General features: G+C 40.7%; 1 pseudogene; it reads left to right on the top strand.

Annotated features, from left to right (window-relative positions):
- Nucleotides 1-13,621: 13,621 nt before the first annotated feature.
- LOC100770220 lies at nt 13,622-14,088 on the top strand (annotated as a pseudogene).
- The last annotated feature ends 3,067 nt before the right edge of the window (nt 14,089-17,155 follow it).

Below are 17,155 nucleotides of genomic sequence, written 5' to 3'. Positions count from 1 at the left end.
CATTTTGCCAAGAGATTAACCAAGCTCATAATTATGATGCTAGTAGGAGACTATTGGATTTTAAAGCTCTGAGAGTATTTGTTTTGAAGTCTTATTTATTTTGTTTACTTCATTGACAAATACTTTCTCCCTAGATGGAGCAAAGGAAATTTCAGTGGGAACAGTCACAAATGTCAGTGGGGGGTGGGACATAGTACAGAGGCTTCCTACTCAAGGCCAGACAGAGTTGGAAGAAACATTGTCTATTGTATAAAAAATTTTGCATGTCATCATGATTTCTTTCCATGGCTCGACATATCCATTCTGCTTCCCACATATAGTCAAATAACCTTATTGCCTTTTATGACCTGGGCCTATATTAATATATCACACTAATGCTCCAAGTTGCTGACTTGCGTGTGAAAAGCTTGCTTCAAGGCTAGCTGCTTTTCTTGCAGATCTTAAGATATCCTTGGCATTCCCCTACCCGTTAGCTTTGCTTTTCACTGTTTCCATTCTTCCTGTCTTTCCCCATCTCACCTACATAAGCTACAAGGAGAAAAGCAGTCCACGTCATCCTTGAAGCCTTCTTTCATCTCTCTTGTCCACAGAGGATGCTTTATATTCCTGTAGTCTCTCTCCCTAGTGTATGTGCTCTTCTGCTAGAGAGTGATAGTCCTTGCCCTGAGCACTCAGCACTTGCCTGCCTCCTGCACACAGGTGATAACTCCTCCAAAAGCTTCAAAGACCTTGAGCAAGGAGGGAAACTCAGCTGTGCATTTTTAGCAGCACTCTTTCCTTCATTTGTAAAATGTCTTTTCTGTGGCTAGATTGTATTAGACTATGGAGCAGAAGTTCATGGTTGCTTCAAAAGATCCCACAGCCCGAGTTAGATGAATAAGTTCAAATTCAGAAAGATTGAGGAGGCTGGCTGACAAAAGCAAAGTAAACCTGTAGAGGTATGAGTGTTGAAAGGAGACCCCAAAGTGTAACAGAGTCTTCCTTTTCATGAAAACTGCCCTCTTTTGCTCCTGATGACAGTGTATGGCCTGGAAGATGGAGTCCCTGCTTATGGGCTTCTAAATGTGTTTAGACTTCTGTTGCGGCATCTCTCTGCCAGGGTTGCCACTGACAGTCTTTCCATACTGGAGGGTTTGAAACTTACTTCCTCACAGTTTCAGAAAGTAATGTTGGGAACAAAGTCTCTCTCTGTCTCTGTCTCTCTGTCTCTGTCTCTCTGTCTCTGTCTCTCTGTCTCTGTCTCTCTGTCTCTCTGTCTCTCTCTCTCTGTGCGTGTGTGTGTGTGTGTGTGTGTGTGTGTGTGTGTGTGTGTGTGTGTGTGTGTGTGTGTGTGTGTGTGTGTGTGTGTGTGTGTGTGTGTTCTTCCCTTCACCCCCCTCCCTCCTTAGTAGATGTCCAGCTTCCTGTGCCCTCATAGACTCTTCCCTTTCAAGAGAACATCAATCATACTGGATTAATTTCATGGTGTCATCTCAACATAAGTCTTTCTGTAGACACTACTTCCAGATAAGTCCAGGTACTGAGAGTTAAGGCTTTTCAGTATAAATCAGGCTCAAAGTTTTACTCCAAACAAATGGTTGATGAAGATTTTCTGGGACTTCTGAACTATCTATATTGTGCACTCAATCAATGCCATATCAGGAGTTATTTTTTTCTGATAAGTTAGCTAGCTTCTCATAGGAAGGAAATATTCTTCATATTCTAACAGAAATAGAATTACTAATACAGTTCCCAAAGTCTCCCTGCAATTTTATTATTTACTGAGGCTTTGCTACTCTCTTCTTACATAGTTATTGGTGGTAAGTCCATGTCTTCATAAATGCACATGCTCTGCTGAGGTGCAACACAGATCCTTGCTTTCTTTTTACACTACTGTGTTTCCCAACAGAGGCCATCCAAAATAGGATCAAATACATTGATTTTATGAGCTTTAAATGGTTGCCAAGGCAATAGTTAGAAAATGTCTGTAGGGTTACCTAGTCTCCAATCCAAGGAAAAAGACCATCTTGAGTAATATACAGATTAAATAATGAAACACTCTAAAGAAAGCCATTTTTCCTGAGGAGTTTTTACCTAAGGGGCACAACAGGCAGGCACCCAACAACAAGAACAACAACAAAAGAGATAAACTGTCCATCAGGACATGAGCTGACTGTGTAGGCTCTCAGAGAATAGAATGTATAGACTTTCGCTTTTTATCTTATTATGTCTAAAGGCATTGTCCATTATAGCTCAGGACAGAGATGTGTCTTTTTATACTCAGGAGGCCACTGTTCTGGTTAAGCATCATATGTGGAAATTACTGGCCAAAATGTCATCAGACTGTCCAGTGAGAAGGGAAAGTCATGGTGACAGAAAAAGGGATGCAAATGATCCAAACAGGCCAAAGATGACTCATCTGTAGCCATTCATTAAGCAAATAGTGATTACTACATTGCATGAGTCTAATACTTTTCTTACAGAATGTGTTGTAAATAATTTTTTATTTGCCAAGGACCAGCTTCACTCTGATCTGAAATAATAAAGGAAAAATTTATGTTTGAGGTAGTATTATTAAACACCTACAAGGAGGTTTCTATATACTAAGTACTTTTAAGCATGGCACATATTAACTCAGTCCACAGAGCTATTATACCATAAAACTATTATCAGTGCTTTTTCAATTGAAGAAACTGAGGACAGGCAGGGTAAAATAAATTGCCCATGATCAAGGTCACATTACCTACCAGTAAACTGTAAAACTGAGATATGACACTTTAGCTCCAGAGGCAATATTTGTATCCTTTGTGGGCTGGAAATCATCTTTACAAAATTTCATGTTATGATACAAGGATACACATTTGTTTTCTTACTCATATTCATTTATATGTGTGTAGTAGCAGATTGGTAGAGATTTGTAAGGAATAGCTTTCTATCATTAGGTATATTTACACATTCAAGGATATTTACACAGATCAATATTAACATCATCATGAACTAAAGACATTATTTAAGAATCTACAATGTCCAAAGCTCAAAGGATACCTTCATCTCAATAAAGAAATGTAAGCGATCAAAGAAATTAAATCCAGATTAAGTTTGGAGAGTAAAGTTTTATCAATTTTTAGAAATTGTAAACATATCTTGGGGAAGCTTTAATATCTAAGTAAATTCTGCATATCTGGGTGTCCTGGTTCGTTCTGTCAATGTGGTCTAGCCTAGACTTTTCCAAGAGAAAAGCCTCAATTGAGAGATAGCCTACAGCACCATTGCATGATGAAATTGAAGAGGAGTGAGCTAAGGTAATTAGAACACCAACTTTAATATATCCAGTTACCATACAAGAATGACCACTAGATGATAGGAACCCCAAAGGTCATGAAGAAATTAATTGGAAACCTGTAGAAATGTTAGATTTGAGAAGACTTAAGGAAACAGTCATTCATATGGCATGCATTAACCCTTTGTAAAACAGATGTTATGGGCATAATTTCATAGGCAATTAGGAACATGATTTTCCACAAAACTGGAAGGATTTAAGCCCCACCTTAAGTCAATATCTTTTTACAATAGCCATTAGAATTAATTCTTAAACAGTTTCTCAATCTATAATTTATATCACATGGATGATATCTTATTGGCTAACTGAAACACAGATATATTAGAAGAAAATGTTTGATGAAGTAAAGAAAATTTTGCCTTGCTGGAGATTACAAATTACTCCTGAAACAACACAAAGAAGAGACTCCATTGATTATTTAGGATATGAGATAAATTTACAAAAAAAAATCAACCACAGAAAGTACAATTCAGGAGAAATCAATTACAAACTCTTGATGATTTTCAAAAATTACTGGGAGATACTGGCTATAACCTACAATTAGTAATTTATTTCAAATCTTACAAGTTGATAAAGACCTAAATAGTGCAAGAAAATTATCAGCTGAATCTGACATAGAATTGACTGGTAGAAAAGAAATTACAGGATGCATATGTGGATCACTTGGATCCAAAGCTTGATTGTATTTTAGTTATTTTGCCTTCTACTCATTCTCCAATAGGAATTCTTATTGAGAAAGAAGAAAATACCTTAGAGTGGATACCTTTACCACAAAATAGAGTAAAAAATTAAAGACCTATATAGAAAAGTTTTCTGAATTGATTCTGAAAGGAAAAATTGAGACTTCGTCAGCAGGAATAGACCCAGCAGAAATTGTGGTACCTTTTAATAATGCTAAAATTGTCTCATTGTGGACAGAAAATAAAAATTGGTAAAGAGCTTGCAGTAATTTTTGGGAGAGATTAGTAACAAATATCACAAAAGCAAGAGACTTCGGTTTATAAAAAGAACTAATTGGATTCTCCCTCCTATAATAAAGTTACCCCAATTTCTGGGGTCCCTACATTCTATACTGATGCAAATAACCAGGAAAGACAGATTATAAGTCAGGAAAAATAAGTAAGGTGACTCAAAGACCTTAAGATTCAGTTCAGAAATCAAAGTTATATGCTATTCTCATGGTATTATTGGATTTGTCAGTTATATAACTCTTAATATAGTTACTAACTCCCAATAAGCAGAAAGAGTTGTCTTACTTATTGAAACTGCCAAATTTATTCCATATGATTCAGAATTAACTTTGTTAGTTATTCAACTACAACAAATAATCAGAAATAAAATCATCTGATATAACACATATTAGATCCATACATATCTACCAGGCTCTCTAGCACAAGGTAATAATAAATTGGTCAGTTATTGGTAGGAAATGTGCTAGAACCCTCAGAATCTCATAAGAAATACCATGCAAACAGCAAAGATTTGAAGAAATATTTTTCTATCAATTGGCCAACAAGCCAAGGAAATTATAAGAAAATATCCTACTTGATCTTTGTATAATCAAACTCCAATACCTGCAGGAATTAACCCTAAAGGTACTCAAAGACATGAAATTTGGTAAATGGATGTGTTTCATTTTGCACAATTTGGAAAATTAAAATATGTGCACCATGCCATACATACATATTCAGGAGTTCAATGGGACACTGCTTTAAGTTCTGAAAAGGCTGATTCTATAATTCCATATTTATTAGAAGTTATGGCCATTATGGGCATACCTGTACAAATTAAGACTGATAATGCTCCAGCATATGTCTCTAGTAAAATGAAACATTTTTGCATATTACAACATAAAGCATATTACAGGTATATCACACAATTCTACAAGACAAGCAGCTATAGAAAGATCTAATTACATTGAAATGATATGTTTAATAAACAGAAAGAGGTAATAAAGACCCCTAGAGATAGATTACACAATGGTTTATTAACTTTAAAATTTTAAATGCTAATGAAAAAGGAATAATAGCTGCAGAACATTGGAAAATAGAAAATTGCTGAATTAAATCAACCTATATATTTTAAAGACATGTTAACCTCAGAATGGAAACCAGGATATGTGTAACATTGGGCAAGAGGTTTTGCTTTTGTTGCCACAGAAGAAAAGCTATGGATACCATCAAGATTGATTAAGATTATATTAGAACAGGAGAGTCTTTCCGATAAGGAGAGGCAATAATTCATCAAACAGCTTGGCCATTCAATTTACACTAACTTATAAGACTAACAAATGCCTTTCATTTGACTAGGTATGAAAAAAATAAGTTAGTCTTAAAAGGCAAAGGCTGGCAAATCTCTATGACTTCAAGGCCAGCATGGTCTACAAAGCTACACAGAGAAACCCTGTCTCGAAAACCCAATAATAATAATAATAATAATAATAATAATAATAATAATAATAATAATAATTAATAATTTTATCAGTAAAAGATAATTCTTTTTCTGTTGCTACAAAACATTTTGTCTTAACAAAGATATAATAGGACAGAAAAGGAATTCCAAAAAGTTAGGGTTGGGGCAGGGTATTATTTTTGTCTTTCCGGGAGAATGAAAGCATCCAATTAAGGAATCTGAAAACTACTGGGCAAATGAGACATCTGAAATAAAAATGAACTATCCCAAGTAAAATGTCCCAAGAAAAAGAGTAAAATTGGTTTAATGCTATAGCACATTTCCTATCTTGACTTCCCTCAGTGATGGACTATGACTTGCATTTGTAAGTCAAATAAACCTTATCACCTTCTAAATTGCTTTTGATCAGAGTGTTTGTCTCAGTATCAGAAATAAAACAAAACTAGAACAATGAGTTTGTAGAATTATTAAATTTTCTGGAGTGGAATTTGGAAATGATTAAGAAAAGTAAAAGAGAAAATAAGAGCATACACTTCAGAAATGAAGTATTTCTTTTTATTTATTTTTTATTTGGGTTTTTTTTTTTTTCGAGACAGGGTTTCTCTGTGTAGCTTTGGAGACTATCCTGGCACTCACTCTGCAGACCAGGCTGGCCTCGAACTCACAGAGATCCACCTGCCTCTGCCTCCTGAGTACTGGGATCAAAGGCATGGGCCACTGACACCTGGCTCACAATGAAGTATTTCTAACTGAACACACACACACACACACACACACACACACACACACACACACACACACACACACACACACACAACCACCACCACCACCACCACCACCACCACCACCACTCCTGTGCACTCATACATAAACCAGTTACTATATAATGCTATAAATTGATGCATGGTGCCAACACTTTCAGAAGAGTCCAGATGCCCAATGCTACATTAACCATGTGTGCTTTAGAAAAGAGGCCCTGAAAAGGTGGATACAGGGGGATCATGAACTCAACTACAACTTGGGACCTATGATAAGATTTTCTTCCAAAACATCCGAACAAGGAAAAGATACTCACCAACCCCACATCTGACAGAGAGCTGATCTCCAAAATATACAAAGAACTCAAGAAGCTAGTCACCCAAACACCAAATAATCCAATTTAAAAAGTGGGGTACAGAACTAAATAGAGAATTCTCAACAGAGGAATCTAAAATGGTTGAAAGACACTTAAGAAAGTGCTCAGATTGTTAGTTGGTGTCATCTTTGTAGATCTCCACACCTTTCCCTAGTGCCTGATTTCTCTGTTAACCTAAAATGTCTCCCGCTATTATGATATCTCCTTATTACTTTCTTGTTTTCTTCTATTCTTCCCCCGACTAAACCTTTCTGCTCCCTCATGTCCTCATCACCCTTCCTCTTCTCCCCTTCTCATTTTCCTAGCTCCCTCCCCTCCCCCCCCCCCCCCCCCGTGCTTCCAATTTGCTCAGGAGATCTTGTCCCTTTCCCCTTCTCCAGGGGACCATGTATGTCTCTCTTAGGGTCCTTCTTTTTTACTAGCCTCCCCTGACAATGAGATTGATGACTGTCTTATATGCCATCCTATAGTCTTCATCCAGCAGCTGGTGGAAGTAGAAGCAGACACCCACAACTAATCACTGATCTGAACTGGAATCCAGTTGCAGAGAAGAATGAGTAATGGGCAAAGGGGTCCAGACCAGGCTGGTGAAACCCACAGAAACAGCTGACCTGAACAATGGGGAGCTCCTGATCCCTAGACTGACAGCTGGGAAACCAGCATGGGACTGATCCAGACCCAGGAACATGGGTTTCAGTGAGGAAACTTCAGAAATCTACAAGACTTCCTGTAGTAGTTCAGTACTTTTCCCTAGCATAGGTGTGGACTTTGGGAGCCCAATCCACATAGAGGGATACTCCCTGAGCCAAGACACACTGGGGTGGGCCTAGGCCCTATCCCAAAGGATACGATAGACTCACCTATGGAAGGACTCACCCTCTCTGGGGAGCAGAAAGGATATGTGATAGGTAGGGTTTTAGCTGGGGAGGGGGGGTAGGGGAAGAGGGGATGGAGTGGGAATTGGGATTGACATATAAAACAATCTTGTTTCTAATTCAAATTAAAAAAAATAAAAATAAAAGAAAAAAAAAGAAAGTGCTCAACGTCCTTAGCCATCAGGTAAATGCAAATCAAAACAACTCTATACAATCTTGCTCCTGTCAGAATGGCTAAAATCAAAAATAACAAAGACAGTTTATGCTGGAGAGGATTCGGAGAAAGGGGAACACTCCTCCACTGCTGGTGGGAGTGCCAAATCGTACAGCCACTTTGGAAATCAGTATGGCACTTCCTGAGGAAAATGGGAATCAGTCTACCTCAAGATCCTGCAATTCCACTCTTAGGCATTATCCAAAGAATGCACATTCATGCAAGGACATCTGTTCAAATATGTTCATAGCAGCAGTATTTGTAATAGCCAGAACCTAGATGCCCCTCAACTGAAGAATGGATAAAGAAAATGTGGTACATTTGCACAATGGAGTACTACTCTGTGGAAAAAAGCAAGCAAACAAACAAACAATGGAATCTTGAAATTCGCAGGCAAATGGATGAAACTAGAAGAAGCCATCCTGAGTGAGGTAACCTAGTCACAAAAAGACAAACATGGTATGTACTCACTCATATATGGATTTTAGACATAGAGCAAAGGATTACCAGCCTACAATCCACACTACCAGAGAAGCGAGGAAATGAGGAGGACCCTCAGAGAGACATACATGGTCCCCCGGAGAAGAGGAAAGGGACAAGATCTCCTGGGAAAATTGAGAGCATGGTGGGGGAGGGAGTTAGGAGAAAGAGGAGGGGAGAAGAGGAGGGAAGAGGAGGATATGAAGGAGCAGGAGTCAGGGGAGGAATAGAGAAGAACAAAAAAAAAAAGAGAGATACCATAATAGAGGGAGCCATTATAGGTTTAAAGAGTATTCTGGCACTAGGGAAATGTCCAGAGATCTATAAGGATGACACCAACTAACACATTGTAAGGAAATGAATATAACATATTTCTTCTGAGGTCTCATTGACAGACTCCGTTATTTTCTTCAAAATAGTATATCAAAGAGGAATGAATAGTCTAACCACTGACTTTTCATCCAAAAACTTCAGAAATGAAACATCTCTAAAACAGTGGCCTACACGACCAGAGAAAGTTCTTTCTTGCATATTGGCATAACTCTCATGGCACATTTTCCAAAAGCAAGTGACACTGCAGCACAAAGCAGTGCCACCGATTCTTAAGGATGTGGCAACCACAATGAGTAGAAGGCCAGGTGCCAATGTTCTCACAGGTTCCAGATCATTGTATCAGCATGATACGTTTGATTTGGTTAGAATATCAGGTGGCAAAAGAAGAATAAAATGTGGAGGTTGGCAAGCTTATTGAGACAAGTGAGGCTCTTTCCTCACTTGGAGATCTCTCGATAGCAGGGGCAAGTTCTGCTACACAGCTGTTGATAATCAACACTGGCAAGTCCTAACGGGGTCTCCCCTTTACAACATGCCTGGCTCACTCCACAATTCCCCACTCAACCTTCATCTTGCTTGGTCAATAAAAGAGAGCAGACATTATCAGCAGACAGTATGAGATCACTTGGAAATGTCTCCTTCACATAAATGCTGTACTTCATGGAAGGGCAAGATCCTGCTCAACTGATATTGCCTAACCCCTATTAGAATCTTTCCTTTTGTTACCATCCCCTTTCACCCAGGGGCTTAAAACCCTCTTAAGTAATTTTAGTAACCAAAACCTTCTAAAAAGGACAAAGAGAAGAGAAATGGAAAAATGACGTTTTCATTATCCACCTTACTTGTTCAGGACTAACCCAGATTCTGAACCTCTCCTCTCTCCACCCAACCTGCTCCCTGTGTGACTAGCCATGTCCTGAAAAGATCTGCCCCACCAGTATTTTCTTCAAACACGTTGGAGAGGTTTCAACAGTCAGCTCAGGGGCATCACCTCTAACATGTGGGTACAAAGAAACCAACCCTGAGTAATGAGGTGAAATTTACCGGCTCACTGCACTGAGTTGCACAACCAAGACCTCGCCCTGCCACCCCGAGTCTCTCTCAGTTATTTCTGGAATCCCCTTGGTGTGGGTCTCACCTGTGTGACCCAGAATCCTCCTTGTTTGTCCCACATGATGCCCACAGCTGTCTGTACCTGGGAGTGCCTTGATGCCAACCACTGAGCCCAACTGCCCCCACTGCAGACCTGCCGGTGCCCAGCTATACTATGCAAGCCCTATCTGTAAGTGTAGAGAAAGCTCTCTTATCCATACCTGTCATGCTTGTTCACTGTCACCGGGGTTGCAGAGAAACTCTGTAGCTGCCTCTCTACCTCTTAATGTCTTCTTAGTTTTCTTTATGTCTTCAGTTCTCTCGGCAGAGCTGAGCTTTTTCCTAGTCCATGGGCCAGGCTGGGGGACAGGCACACGGTACCTCCTGCAATTCCAAATCTTCTAGAGCAACTTTTTTCTCAAAGGTCTTCCATTGCCCTGCACACTGACACACATATAGGCCTGGGGGCTACTTCCCCACCACCCTTTCCTCATCCTCATGCCAATAACTTCACATCAGTCTTCTTGAAACCCAAGAGTGCACCTTACTTTCGGTCTTCTGCCACAGTCGGAGCTGAGGAACTACACAGCATAGAAGAAGAAGATAAACAGCTGTTGACTCATGGTGTATATGAACACACATCTTCCCTGCTGTAGACAATCAGGAAGTGAAGGGTAACTAGGATCTGATGTGCCCATGGGAACAAGGTACAAATAAACAGGAGCATCCACTGGTCATTACATGATCTCTAGACAAGAGAGTCAACTTGCATTCATTAGTAGTTTTCCAAGAGCCTCTTAGCCAGTGGAGTGGGCACCATGCTGATCCCTAGTTTAGAAAAGCATAACCAGTATTTGTCCCTGAACCCAAATCATCTCACTCGTGCATCCCAGTACCAGCTAAGTCATCCTGGCCTTGAGCTGCCTTTCTTGTCATGCTTGGGCAAGCACTCACCCGCTGCCTCATCTTCACCAAAAACTTGTTTCCAATGGGTCTTCTACAACGTGCATAGGCCAAAGGGGAGCTTACAAGGAGGTTACCTTGCCTTCAGCTGTTTAAGGACTTCTGAACTCAGCTGGCAGTGAGTGAGTCAGACGTTGCTATAGTGACAGCAAAATACTATTTCAGCTTGTCTGCTCCATGTCAGGCTGGAGAGAGGCAGTAAAAGACATATAGCCTAGAGAACAAACCCATCCCATTTCCTTAATGTTAAAGTTTTCTCATCATCCAAGGACACAGAAATCTTGGGAGGAAAGTTAAGGAGCTCTGTTAGGAATCATTTGGAAATGAAAACAGAACAAACTTTCCCAAATGCTGGGTCTTCTGATAAGATTTTTCTTGTCCACTTGACACAAACTAGAGTCACCTGGGAAGAGGCAACTATAATTGAGGATTTTCCTTCATCACCTTGGCCTGTGGTGGGCCTGTGGTGGGCCTGTGGGTCATTTTTCTTAATTACTGCTAATTGATAGAGGAGAGCCCAGTCTGCTATGGGCGATGCCATCCCTGGACAGGTGGTCCTGGATTCTGTAAGAATGCTGGTTGAGCATGAGCCAGGGAGCCGCATTCCTCTGTGAGTTCTACTGTAGCTCCTGTTTGAGTTCCTGCCCTATTTCCTTCAGAGATGGACAAGAGCGTAAAAAAGAGCCTCCCCCAGTTGTTCTGGTCAGTGTTTGATCACTGCAACAGAAAGCAAACCAGAATGCTGAGGTTTGGGGTAGATATGTTTACGAGTTCATAACAATAAAAAAGTGGATATGAATGGTTTGGGGTAGGACAGTTCATACCATTAGGAGAGCACTCTGTTTGTCTTAGCTACGTGCAATAGAGAAGATCAGAGTAAGGCAGGAAGGCACATCTCCAGGTCCCATCTGAATACGTAATCAGGAAGTTAGCTTTCCTGAGAGTCATGCAAAGAATGTCACAAAACACAGTGAGGTTAACAGGATTAGTGGGACTACTATTCTGCTCACTTGGCTTGGTCATTCACTGTGCATAAAAAGACAGGTAATGTCTACGAGTCTGGTCTGATTTCAGACATCTTTAAGAACATGCCAAATAGAAATGCTGAATATTAAAGTATAGGAACAGCTGTCTTGTGGCATTTAACCAAGGAGGACAAATGCTTATTTGTTAAGTTTCATGGTAAGCACATGTTATTTGCCCATCCCATTAGATAATACACAGACTGAAAGATAACACCCACTCAAAACAACAACAACAACAACAACAAAGATAACACCCACTCATTGAAGGACCAGTGTTTCTCCTTCAGCTGCTACTTCCTGGCCATGCTAGCTTGTCACTTCATTGTCACCAGGTCCTTTCCATAGATGGCAGGTACACAAGCCACCTCTGTGTGGACAGTTTTAATAAGCTGGTGTTTTCCACCTTATTTCACTTTTCTCTTTGCTATGGCAGAAATTCCCAGGCAGAGCAACTTAAGGAAGGCTTTATTTTGGCTCAGTTTGGAGCACAGCTCATCCAGGCAGGGGGATCATGGCAGCAGACACGTGAGGCCACTCCTTGCATCTACAGTCAGAAAGCAGAGAGAGCAGCTTGAGGGTGCTCGGCTCACTTTCTGCATTTTTTGTAGTGTGAAAGCCCAGCCCATGTAAAGGAACTGCTTACATTCTGGGTGGATCTTTCCTCCTCATTTCACTTACATCTCTCTGGAAACAACGTCACAGACACACCTAGAGAAGTGTTTCCACACGGAGTCTAAATTCAGCCACGTTGTCACAGATTCTGGAGGGTTCCAGTGAGCATTACCCCTGAAGTGGGTGCTGGGGGCTGCTGTCATGCCTCTTGTCTCAGCTCACCTATTCTCTGGTTGGATAGGCAGCAATTTCCTCCTACCCCCTTCCCCCCTCCCCCACCCCTCCCCAACCAGTGGAAGCAAGTAACAGAACCTGAGTTCAGTGATTCCTTCAATCAACAGCAACCCACACACCACGTGCAACCTACCTGGTGTCCTTACCAACTCTGAGGATGTGCTCACAGGCGACACGGGTGACCCTATTCCTAAATGACTCTAGCTTATATCAAGTTGACATAAAGCTAGTTAGCTCAGCTAGCATTCCTGCATAGCGCTGACCCACATGTGTAGGGATTGGTGCCACCTGTTGTGGTCTGGGCCATCTTACAGGCCAATCGGAACTAGGAAATTCCCCAGTTGTCGCTTTCCTCTCAGATAGCTTCAGGCTGGGTCTATGTGACAAATTTAATAAGTCACCCCCCTCTCCTAATATTATTTCCTTTCCTTGGTAACACTTTTTCCCATAAGCAGAGTCTTCTTTCACCCCCCCTTTCTTGCCTCCTTAGTTCAGTTTATTAAATTATCACCTTAACTCTGAAGTAAAGTTTTTAACTGCATGACTAAACCTACATAATTTTTGCCATTTTATAATCTATGGTTATTTATGGCATAGTAACTGGCTTTAATTGATTTGTAATGTGTTTCCATATCTGGTTTGGTTTGGTGTTGTTGCTATTACATTGGTTTATTTTTCCTTTTCTTGGTGATAATGGGGTTGAGCCCCCTCCCCTTAAGCCTGTTCACTAGTAAATAGCTCCCAAGTAAGTCAGAAGAGACATCCATCTCCACAGAAGCACAAATCACAGCACAGAGCAGACACAGAAAAACTGTCCCCCAGAAGTTCAGGAAGCCCCGTGGGTCATGATTGCCAAGCTGTCTGCACCGCTTGGTCCCAGTTGCCTCAGTGTTCTCGGGGCACCAGCCTACCCCGCTCCTTGGCACCATGACCACTATCACCGTCTTCAAGCGGGTGAACACCACCAGCAGGAACAGCTCCCAGGTTTTGCCGCCTCCGGCCATGGGTCCAGTTTTTCACTGGGCTTTAACGAACCAACAGAACAGCCTGTGTGGAAGAACAAAATGGTCTCTAATGTCTCTGGGACACTGCTAGAAAGTCCCTCATCTTGGGCCAAGTCAGCAGGTGCCAAATCTAATGGCGACAGCGAAGATTTGGAGTTGTCTGGAGCACCGAGATGTAACTCTTGTGAAACAAGCTCCGGAGACTTCTTAGACCCCACAGGAGAAAGTGAGAGGCATGAAAATGTGGATACAAACTTCCAAGTCAACCTGGGACAAATGGAAGAGAAGAAGCCTGTGCCTGCGGCTCTCGTGTCCAGCCCCATGGCCCTGGCCCCGGCGGCATCCAGGAGAAACCCTCCTGATGGCAAGGCTGACCTGGTCTTGAGTTAGCTTCTTGTGTTGGAACTCTGGCCTTCTGTGTGTTTGATCCATGCTTGTGAACGGTACAGCTTGAGCCTGACTGTGCATCTTTTGGGTTGGACTCATTAAAAAGAGAAGCACAGAAGGGAGGAAGGAAGGAAAGGGAGAGAGAGAGGGAGAGAGGGAGAAAAGAGAAGAGAAGAAAAAAGAAAAGAAAAACTATCCAAGACACAGGACAGCATGGCACATTCAACAGTGTCCAAAGACACTGAGATGGAAAAAGTGCTGTATGGAGAGCTGAAACCTTATAAGATTACAGTTGGCAAGTTGGATCAATGGAATAAGGTACGTGATGACAAGCCTAATAATAAAATAAAATAAATACCCAACGACTTTTTTACTATAGCTAGGAGGAAGAAGTAGGGAGTTTGCTTCAGTATAGAGACATGTCTAAGGGCTTTCTCAGTAAGACTGGCTAGCTGAGGAAATGAAAACAACAATTCATGAATGGGATCCGACGGAAATATTTTTGTTTCTGTACAGTGAAGGAAAGCATTGTTCCAATGAAAAGGCAACACACAGAGGGGGGAAATCTGCCAATTTTCCCAACAGAATATTAGTATATAAAAACAAAACACAAACCCCTAAATGTCTTCAGATTCCTCACAGCTTGTTGTAAACTTGTGCAAACACAATGAAAATCAGTGTGGAATTCCTTAAAAAGAACTAAAACTAGATCTGCCTTGTGACTCAGACACACCACTCCTGAGAATTTCCCCAAAGGCCGCCAAGTCCACATACCACATTGACACCTGCACACCCATCTTAAATGTACACAGCTTTCATTTACTGATTTAACAATTAATTAAGAATACATAGTTATTGATAGAGAATGTGCAAACAAGAGAAATATAGATAAATTTAGATAAAAGTGTGCATAGGTTTTAAAGTTTTCCAAGGTGAAACTATAACTCACTCACATCATGGAAAACCAATTTCACTGACAACCAAACAGGAATTAAAGTATTATTTTCCTATTATCTTTAGCATTTTTGAGGTAAGTTTGGAAAAGTACTGACAAAAATACACAGAATGAACCATTTTACTTCTGTTGGTGTTAATTATACAGGTTAATAGGACACAGAGTTTGGTCTATAAGCCATTATTGTTGGAGGCTTTTTCTTTTAGGATAAATGGAATTCAATGTGACTGTTATAGTTCACAAAGGTCCTGCAAAAAAAAAAAAATCAGTAGCATGCACTAATGTATACCCAGAGCTTTGGGAAGTACTTTGGATGATAAACTCATTGAATGTTTATCTTCTTTTCACAGAATTGTGCATACAACAAAGAGAGCTGAGATATAATATATTCCTGGTGATAACATGAAAGAAAAGCTTATGCAAATCACCTAATGGTTTGAGCTGCTCATGCTGGGGTTTTGAGAACTCCTACTTTATGTTTCGATTGGAAGCCAAAGAAGGTAGCTCTGAAGAGTGTTTCTCTCCATCTGTCCTCAAATTCATGATATTCTTGTGCACTTGGCCTCCCCTCAATCCAGAATTTGAAGCCAATTGCAAACCACTTGGCATGTTCAAATAGATATTCATCCTAAGAGTTCCATGGGAAATTCCACTGAAAAAAAAAAAAAAACCCACAAAGCTCTCTTGGTTTTCTGTGCCTTCAGTTCACACATGACCTGGTATTTTAGTGTGCCTTTGAGTCACCATCTCAGATATCTTTATTTTTCTGATGGAAGTTATTTTGGTTAAACCATTTAGCACAAGTTTATTTCAAGAAAGGACAACTTCTTGAGCTTGAGTTTAGGTTAGTAGGGATTTAAGCACTGGGTTTCAGGATAAATAAGAGACCAGGTTATTTTACTTAAGAAGACTTCATAGTGGGTTATGAGACACCCTCAGATAATGTGGAACAGAGAGTTTATTAGGAAAGTTGCCCTTAAGAATAATGACAACTCACACAAAACTGGAGTTTGAATGATCTAAAGCCCTTTCTCATAACTAGGGATGGGCCAAACTATTTTAAAGAAATACAATCCACATTAAGAAGCTGATGTCTGAGAAAGACCTGAAGGAGATAAAGGAATGAATCATGAGGATATTAGGGAGAGACCTCCAAGAAAGGGACAGCAAGAGCCAAGTTCCTGAAGCAGCGAGTATCTCAGCTCCATCAATGAAACAGGACAGTGTGGCTGCAATGGAAGGAGAGAGTGGTAGAAACCAGAGATAGAGGAGGACCACAGACTATAATAGCACTGGTAGGATGATTCAAGACTTTATCCTTTATTGTCTACCCAATGAAGAGATATCAGTATCTGTTCAGAAGAGAAGTGATGTGAATATCCGTCAGAAAAAGTAAAATTATTCTAGGTTCCCTATAAGGATCAAGGGGGAGAATCTGGGCATCTACAGCAGTGATTTAAATGAGCAATGATAGTATTCAAAGTGGCCACAGTGGAGGTGGGAGAAGGTGTCAGGTGCTGATGTATTTTTTAAAATGTCTTCATGTTTTTTTAAAATTTTACCTTTATTATTTTTATTTTTATGTATTTTTATTAGTTCAAATTAGAAACAAGCCTGCTTCACATGTCAATCCCTTCACCCTCTCCCTCCCCTCCTCCCCCATCCTCCACCAACCCCCCCACTGCATCCCCTCTATGCTCCCCAAGGAGGGTAAGGCCCTCCATGGGGGATCCCCAAAGTCTGTCATATCATCCTGGGCAGGGCCTAGGCACTTCCCCATGTGTCCAGGCTGAGAAAGCATCCCTCCAAGTGGGATAGGCTCCCAAAGAATGACAGCCCACAGAATGGGAAAAGATCTTCACCAACCCCAAATCTATGAACACAAGAAACTAGCCACTGAAACACCAAACAATGAAATTAAAAAGTGGAGTGCAGAACTAAATAGAGAATTCTCAACAGAGGAATCTAAAATGGCTGTATGACACTCAAGAAAGTGCTCAACATCCTTAGCCATCAGGGAAATGCAACTCAAAACAACTCTGAGATACCATCTTACACCAGCCAGAATGGCTAAAATCAAAAACACTAATGGCAGTCTATGCTGGAGAGGATGTG

This window comes from Cricetulus griseus, chromosome 3, assembly GCF_003668045.3.
Source record: "Cricetulus griseus strain 17A/GY chromosome 3, alternate assembly CriGri-PICRH-1.0, whole genome shotgun sequence".
Classification (NCBI taxonomy): domain Eukaryota; kingdom Metazoa; phylum Chordata; class Mammalia; order Rodentia; family Cricetidae; genus Cricetulus; species Cricetulus griseus.
This window is presented reverse-complemented; position numbering and strand designations above follow the sequence as displayed.